The sequence below is a fragment of the Palaemon carinicauda genome, chromosome 24, assembly GCF_036898095.1.
Source record: "Palaemon carinicauda isolate YSFRI2023 chromosome 24, ASM3689809v2, whole genome shotgun sequence".
In the NCBI taxonomy this organism is placed as follows: Eukaryota; Metazoa; Arthropoda; class Malacostraca; order Decapoda; family Palaemonidae; genus Palaemon; species Palaemon carinicauda.
Window position 1 is genome coordinate 95,496,729 of NC_090748.1, and position 8,331 is coordinate 95,505,059.

Here is an 8,331-nt window from a genome sequence, read left to right on the forward strand (position 1 = left end):
AGTCCTTTTCTAGTTCATCCGTGAAATATCTGTTTAAATGTTGTTAAATTTTTAAAAATATTTTATTGTTATTTTTTTCTTATATCTTTTATTTATTTCCAGGTTTCCTTTCCTCACTGGGGTGTTTTTCCCTTTTGGAGCCATTGGGCTTATAGCATCTTGCTTTTCCAAATAGCGTTGTAGCTTAGCTAGTAGTAGTAATAATAATAATAATTGATGAGGTAAAATTTTCTAGTTATTTTCCCTTTTAAATGAAAACGAAAAATGATTCTTGAGAACATTTTAAGCAATTAATTTTGTTTTTCCTTCAAAATCTTTTGATAAACGTCTTAAACATTTTGTTATATCACCACCATTACCAAGCTTTGGTGATGGTTAATATTGCTAGAAATCTACAGTGAATATGTGAATAAGACATCATATTGATACCCCTTTTCGAGCGCCTGATTCTGATATCAAATATATTTCTTGCTGCAAAATTTTTATCATTTACATTCTGATAGTAGTTTTAATTGAATGGTTATAAGATAGATATACATAAACCAAAATCATAAAATAATATTATTATCAATTATTATTAATAATTTATAAAGGAACTGATAGAACCTCGCTTACTACATGAGCCAAAATTTGTTCATGCCTGGAATAATGATTAACAAAATATAAACAAGAGAAAAAGGCATAAGTGAATCTATCAAATTAAGTAATCTATATAAAATGATAAGATAAGCAAGATATAAAAAGTCCCAGATAATGCAAAAGATATGATTAACAAAATATAAAAAAAAGAAAAAAAAACATAAATGAGTCTATCAATTTAAGTAAACTTTGAAATAACCTGATAAAAATTAACAATATAGGCAAAGTCCCAGATAATGCAAAAGATATAATAATTATCAAGATATAATAAAGAGAAAAAACCATAAATGAGTCTATCAATTTAAGTAAACTTCGAAATAAAAAGATAAAGATAAACAAGCTATACAAAGTCCCAGTTAACTCAAAATATAATGATTAACAAATATAAAAGAGAAAAAAAACCATAAATGAGTCTATCAATTTAAGCAAACTTTGAAATAAAATGATAAAGATCAACAAGATAAGCAAAGTCCCAGATAATGCAAGATATAATGACTATCATAATATAAAAAAGTCATAAATGAGTCTATTAATTTACGTAATCTTTGATATAAAATGATAAGGATAAACATGATACACAAGGTCCCAGTTTATTTAAGGTAAATGACTAACAAAATATAAAAAAAGAGAAGAAAACCATAAATGAGTCTATCAATTTAAGCAAAATTTGAAATAAACTGATAGAAATCAACAATATAAGCAAAGCTCCATCTCATCTCCAAACAATCAATCGAGCACATCAACTGAAAAAAACAAGAAAAAAAAAACAGGTTGATGGCAACTCGCTCAGCAAATATAAAAAATGAAAAAAAAAGGCATAAATGAGTCTGTCAATTTAAGTAAACATAGAAATAACCAGTTAAAAAAATCAACAATATGAGCAAAGCTCCATCTTATCTCAAAACAATAAAACGTGCACATCTACAGGAAAAAAAGAAAAAAAAAGTTGATGGCAACTCGCTCTTCCAAACTCGCATCCGTGAGCCTTTCGGATGTGTATTCAGAACACAATTGGATCAGTTCACTTCCTTTATTAGAGACTCGGAATGGATTCATGATTAACCTGAACGAGAAAGGGAACTTCATCAGTCCTTGATAATATATATGTATGTTTGTTTGTTTCTACCCAGTTTCAATTTCTGTTTAATTTTCGAGAAAGGGAACTTCACCAGTCCTTGATAATACATGTATGTTTGTTTCTACCCAGTTTCAATTTCTGTTTCAGTTTCGAGGAAGGGAACTTCATCAGTCCTTGATAATATGTGTATGTTTGTTTCTACCCAGTTTCAATTTCTGTTTCAGTTTCAATGTAGGGTTTTCTATCTCTCAGTAGATTGAGTTGATGGCTAGTGAATTGATTTTTAGGATTGATTGATTGATTTGGGGTTTTCTGGCTTCTTGATATCGAAGGCTATTGACGCCGATATGGTTTGTTATAAATAATGAATTTGTTATAAATGAAGAATAACAGGAAATCTAATTTAAAACCATAACAGTGAAGATATGCTTATGAAAAATAAATAGCTTTCAGAACACCTATTTCTGAAATAAATCTAAAAACATCGTAGTACACCACATCCTGCCCAAGAATCTTGGCAAGGATGAACATGCCGACTTCTTTCTCTAACAACACTAACAACAAATGCAGCAGTTTTAGTCTACTGCAGGAAAAGGGCCTCAGACGCGTCAATTGATCTCTGAGGTTTTGCCAGTTTTCATCACGCTGGCCAGCTGTGGATTAATAACGATGGGAGATTTTCGTCTGACAGAGCAATTGCAAACCAACCAAATATGTTATCCTGACTAGTATATCTTTGCTGATCATGGCGATACGCAAACCCTTTCACCACGTTAAGGTATCCCGACTCTAAAGGTCTTGCTATATTTGGGGAAAAAAGGTTAAACTCCCAGCATAGATTTGAATCCAAAAGAGTTTCATCGGCTCAGTCCTGTAACTAAAGTTTGGAAAAAAAAAAATAATTTCCGGCTAAGTGAGAAAGAAAACTTGAACATGCAGTTTGATAAACTAATAGAACATTTGGGAAAAATTAAATAGTGATTTCATGGGACTATTTCATGATCCATAAAACCTTGCTTATTGATCTACAATATTTAGAAGCTTTCATAACTTTAAATTTTTAAATCCATTTATACCATTCCTCCTGTAGCACCATATCGTAACATATATAAATATTTGCTCTATATATTTAAGACCGGGAATTGAATAACTGCAGAATGGCCAAACCAGTGAATAGATGAAACAAATGAATTTTCTGACTCAAACTAAATTATATTTTCTAAATTTCATGGCAGAGGTTTGCATGCACATACATACATACATACATACATACATATATATATATATATATATATATATATATATATATATATATATATATATATATATATACTGTATAAATATATTATATATAAATATATATATATATATATATATATATATATATATATATATATATATATATATATGTATATAAGTATATATATAAATATATTTATATATATATATATATATATATGTGTATATATATAAATATATATATGTATATATATATAAATATATATATATATATATATATATATATATATATATATATATATTTATATTTGTATATGGTAATTTTACCACTAACAATAGTGATTTTAATTTTTCTTTTCAAATAAGCCTCACAAAAAAATTAAACAATACAGTAAATAAAATAAGGGAAAACTAAAGATTCAAACACACCAGTCGTGATAAACCATACAGCAGATAAAGTAAAGGAAAAATAAAAATAAACACATTCAAACACACCAGTAGTGATAATTACACGAATTCGCCTGAAGCTGGGAAATGGCCCAGTTACAAAAACAGACCCCAGGGAATGTGGAAAGAAAAACAAAGGAGACGAGAAGAGGATATAATGATTTAGAAAATAGCAGACGCGAATGCCAGTGACAAGGAGTAATTGGTCTCATTTGCCTTCAGTCCAGGTGACATTTTCCTCGGGGTTTTCCAACGGCTCTCCTTGTCCGAAGGTTACTCTGGGTACGTTCCCTTCATTGTGGGAATAATCTTCGCTTGAATTTCCTGTTTTGTTTCTTCCTATCTGTTTCTAATTCAAAATCCTGATATATTGTTTAATTCCTCTTTTACTGTTGGTTATTTGACTGAACAAACCCAATTCTAAACTTGAAATTCCCGTTTTGTTTCTTCCTATCTGTTTCTAATTAAAAATCCTGATATATTGTTTAATTCCTCTTTTACTGTTGGTTATTTGACTAAATGAATCCAATTCTAAACTTGAAATTCCTGTTTTGTTTCTTCCTATCTGTTTGTAATTCAAAATTCTGATATATTGTTTAATTCCTCTTTTACTGTTGGTTATTTGACTGAACAATTCCAATTCTAAACTTGAAATTCCTGTTTTGTTTCTTCCTATCTGTTTGTAATTCCAAATTCTGATATATTGTTTAATTCCTCTTTTATTGTGGGTTATTTGGCTGAACAAATCCAATTCTAAACTTGAAATTCCTGTTTTGTTTCTTCCTATCTGTTTGTAATTCCAAATTCTGATATATTGTTTAATTCCTCATTTACTGTTGGTTATTTGACTGAACAAATCCAATTCCAAACTTGAAATTCCTGTTTTGTTTCTTCCTATCTGTTACTAATTCCAAATTCTGATATATTGTTTAATTCCTCTTTTACTGTTGGTTATCTGACTGAACAAATCCAATTCTAAACTTGAAATTCCTGTTTTGTTTCTTCCTATCTGTTTGTAATTCCAAATTCTGATCTATTGTTTAATTCCTCTTTTACTGTTGGTTACTTGACTGAACAAATCCAATTCTAAACATGAAATTCCTGTTTTGTTTCTTCCTATCTGTTTCTAATTCCAAATTCTGATATATTGTTTAATTCCTATTTTACTGTGGGTTATCTGACTGAAATAATCAAATTCTAAGCTTGAAATTCCTGTTTTGTTTCTTCCTATCTGTTTGTAATTCCAAATTCTGAGCTATTGTTTAATTCCTCTTTTACTGTTGGTTATTTGACTGAACAAACCCAATTCTAAACTTGAAATTCCTGTTTTGTTTCTTCCTATCCGTTTGTAATTTCCATTGTTTCATAAATCACTGGTATCTTATTCTTTATCTGATTTGATTCTAGAATGATAATAATAATAATAATAATAATAATAATAATAATAATAATGATAACAATAATAATTATAATAATAATAATAATAATAATAATAATAATAACTAAAATAGTAATAAAAAGTTATGAATAGAGCACGAGATAAAGGATACAATTTCTGAAATGTCTCGCAAAGAATGTCGAATAAATAGATATCAAAAGGTTATAATACGGGGCTAATGATCCACTATAATAAGGGGACTAAATTGCCACTATAATACGGGGGGTAAAGTGCCACTACAATACGAGGGTAAAAGTGCCACTATAATACAAGAGTTAAAGTACCACTATGATAAGGAAGCTAAAGTGCACCTAAAACAGGGGAAGAAGTGCCACTATAATACGGTGGCTAAAGTGTCCCTAAAATACGAAAGTTAAAGTGCCATTAAAATAGAGGGCTGAAGTGACAAAAATACGGGGGCTAAAGTGACACTTGAATACGAAGGCTGAAGTGCCACTATAATAAGAGAGATAAATTGGCATCATAATATGGGTGCTAAAGTGCCACTATAATACGGGTGCAAAAGTGCCACTATAATACGGGTGCAAAAGTGCCACTATAATACGGGTGCAAAAGTGCCACTATAATACGGACGCTAAAATGCCACTATATTACGAGGATAAAAGTGCTTCTATAATTACAAAACTAAAGTACCAAAAAATACGGGAGCTAAATTGCCACTAAAACAAGGGACTGAAGTGGCATTATAATACAAGAGTTATAGTGCCACTATAATAAGAAAACTAAAGTTCCACTATTATACAAGAACAAAAGTGTCGGTTAAATACTACAAGGAAAGAATATTATCTGATGGTATTTACAGCTTCGATATTAAATCAAAAGTCTTTTTAGAAGCGATATTTCGAGACGAGATTTAGATATGTACTTATATGTTTAAATATATACATGCAAACGTACATACACACACACACACACACACACACACATATATATATATATGTATGTATGTGTGTGTGTATGTCTATAAGATAGGGATTGTGTATTTATTGTGATGTGTATGTATATCTGTATCAAAGATTCCTGCTTTGAAATAATAAGGAATAAACTTCACAGCGATTGCAAAAAATCGTTTCATATCAAGAAACGCTTATGTAAAAACTCAAAAGGTCAAATTCCACAAACAAAGTGATTTTCCGAACGCAAGTCACTTAACTATAGAAACAGATTTCTTTTGACATAATCTTGATATCATTTTCAGGTAATGATACTCAAACGGTTATTTATAGTATCTTAAATGGTTCCCCAATAAAAAAGTTAAGAGTATCTGTTTGAGGATCTAAAGATAAACGTTGAAAATAAGGAGGAAATACTTTTTTTTTTTAGAATTTTGTTCGAAACTTCGGTTAGCAAATATAAAAGGAAAAATAGCAGTTTGTTAATTCTAGGAAGGATTTTCAGTTCTCTCTCTCTCTCTCTCTCTCTCTCTCTCTCTCTCTCTCTCTCTCCTCTCTCCTCTCCTCTCTCTCTCTCTCTTTCTCGTTTACCGGTCTCCCTCTTTCTCTCTCTCTCTATTTTTGTCTGTATATCCTTCTCTCTCTCTCTCTCTCTCCTCTCTCTCTCTCCTCTCTCTCTCTCTCTCTCTCTCTCTCTTTTATCTGTGAGTGTCTGTCTTTCTGTCTTATCCGTCTCCCCTCTCTCTCTCTCTCTCTGTATCTCTCTCTCTCGTTTACCGATCTCCCTCTTTCTCTCTCTGTATGTCTGTAAATCCTTCTCTCTCTCTCTCTCTCTTATCTGTGAGAGTCTGTCTTTCAATCTTATCCGTCCACCTCTCTCTCTCTCTCTCCTCTCTCTCTCTCTCTCTCTCTCTCTCTCTCTCTCTCTCCTCTCTCTCTCTCTCTCGTAAAATAAAGGTATCATTTCTAGCTCACAAACTGAATAACATTTGATTCCCCAATAGGACGAGGAAGCTGGATACGAACTAGTTTTCTAGCTATCAAAACTACCTCAGTTTATCTACATAGTGAATTAAATAATTTATTACCAATCACCAGTTCTGATTCACCGCTGAGATGAAGAAGGAAAAATAGACAAAAAATAATAAGATTGAGAGATTCTTACTGGACCGAGATGCACATCTCAATAATGGATGGAGCTCAACCAGATCAAGTTCATACGATTGGATTGAAACCATTCATAAGATATATATTCTCTCTCTCTCTCTCTCTCTCCTCTCTCTCTCTCTCTCTCTCTCTCTCTCTCTCTCTCTCTCTCTCTCTCTCTCTCTTTGTTTATCTGTTAGTAAGTGTGCGCCTCTCTCTCTCTTTGTTGATCTGTTAGTAAGTGTGTCCCCCTCTCTCTCTCTCCCTCTCCTCCTCTCTCCCTCTCTCTCTCTCTCTCTTCCTCTCTCTCTCTCTCTCTCTCCTCTCTCTCTCTTGTTTAATCTGTTTGTAAGTGTGCCTCTCTCTCTCTCTCTCTCTCTCTCCTCTCTCCTCTCTCTCTCCCTCTCTCTCTCTCTCTCCTCTCTCTCTCTCTCTCCTCTCTCTCTCTCTTTCTCTCTCTCTCTCTCTCTTGTTTAGCTGTCTGTCTACATGTCCTTTCTCTCATTGTCGTGTCTGCCTGTCAGTCTCGCTCTCTCTCTTTCTCTAGTGTCAGTCAATCTCTCTCTCTCTCTCCTCTCTCTCTCTCTCTCTCTCTCTCTCTCTCCCCTTTCAATCACATCCACCTCCACAAGAATACCCAACTTTCCCTTAGCAAGAATTTTCTCCACACCACCCCCTTCCCCAAACCCCCTTCCCCTCCCCTCCCCCTGAAGGATTGGGTTTATCCTCCATCGGCCATCTTCTTCAGTCTCCCCTCATTCATCACCATTTTCCCCTTCCGTCCGTTATTCATATATTCATAGCTGTTGGATCTCTTGCCTGGGCCGCTTCTATCGAAGACTAAGTAAATCATGCATTTACGGAGAAGAGTCCCTCGACCTCATAGCTTCTTGACCTCGAAATCTATCTATCGCTGCTGCTGCTGAGAGAGAGAGAGAGAGGAGGAGAGAGATGAGGAGAGAGAGAGAGAGGAGAGAGAGAGAGAGAGAGAGAGAGAGAATTCTGGGGATTTGATGGAGAAAATTTATCTGGTTAAAAGTGACGTTAACCTAACCCCCCCCCCCTCTCTCTCTCTCTCTCTCTCTCCTCTCTCTCTCTCCTCTCTCTCTCTCTCTCCTCTCTCTCTCTCTCTCTCTCTCTCTCTCTTCTTATTGTATATTCACACACACACACACACATAATAATCTCCATTTTTCATACATGGTGGGTTATTTAATTTATCATAAAAACACGGAAAATTGTGTACTTTAATGTGTGTGTGTATATATATATATATATTATATATATATATATATATATATATATATATATATATATATATATATATATATATAATTTTATATCTATATAAGATGTACAGTATATAATTCCATTCCATATTAAGTGGAACATATCCACTCGCAAAAAGAGAACAAGAAAGGGGAGGGGGG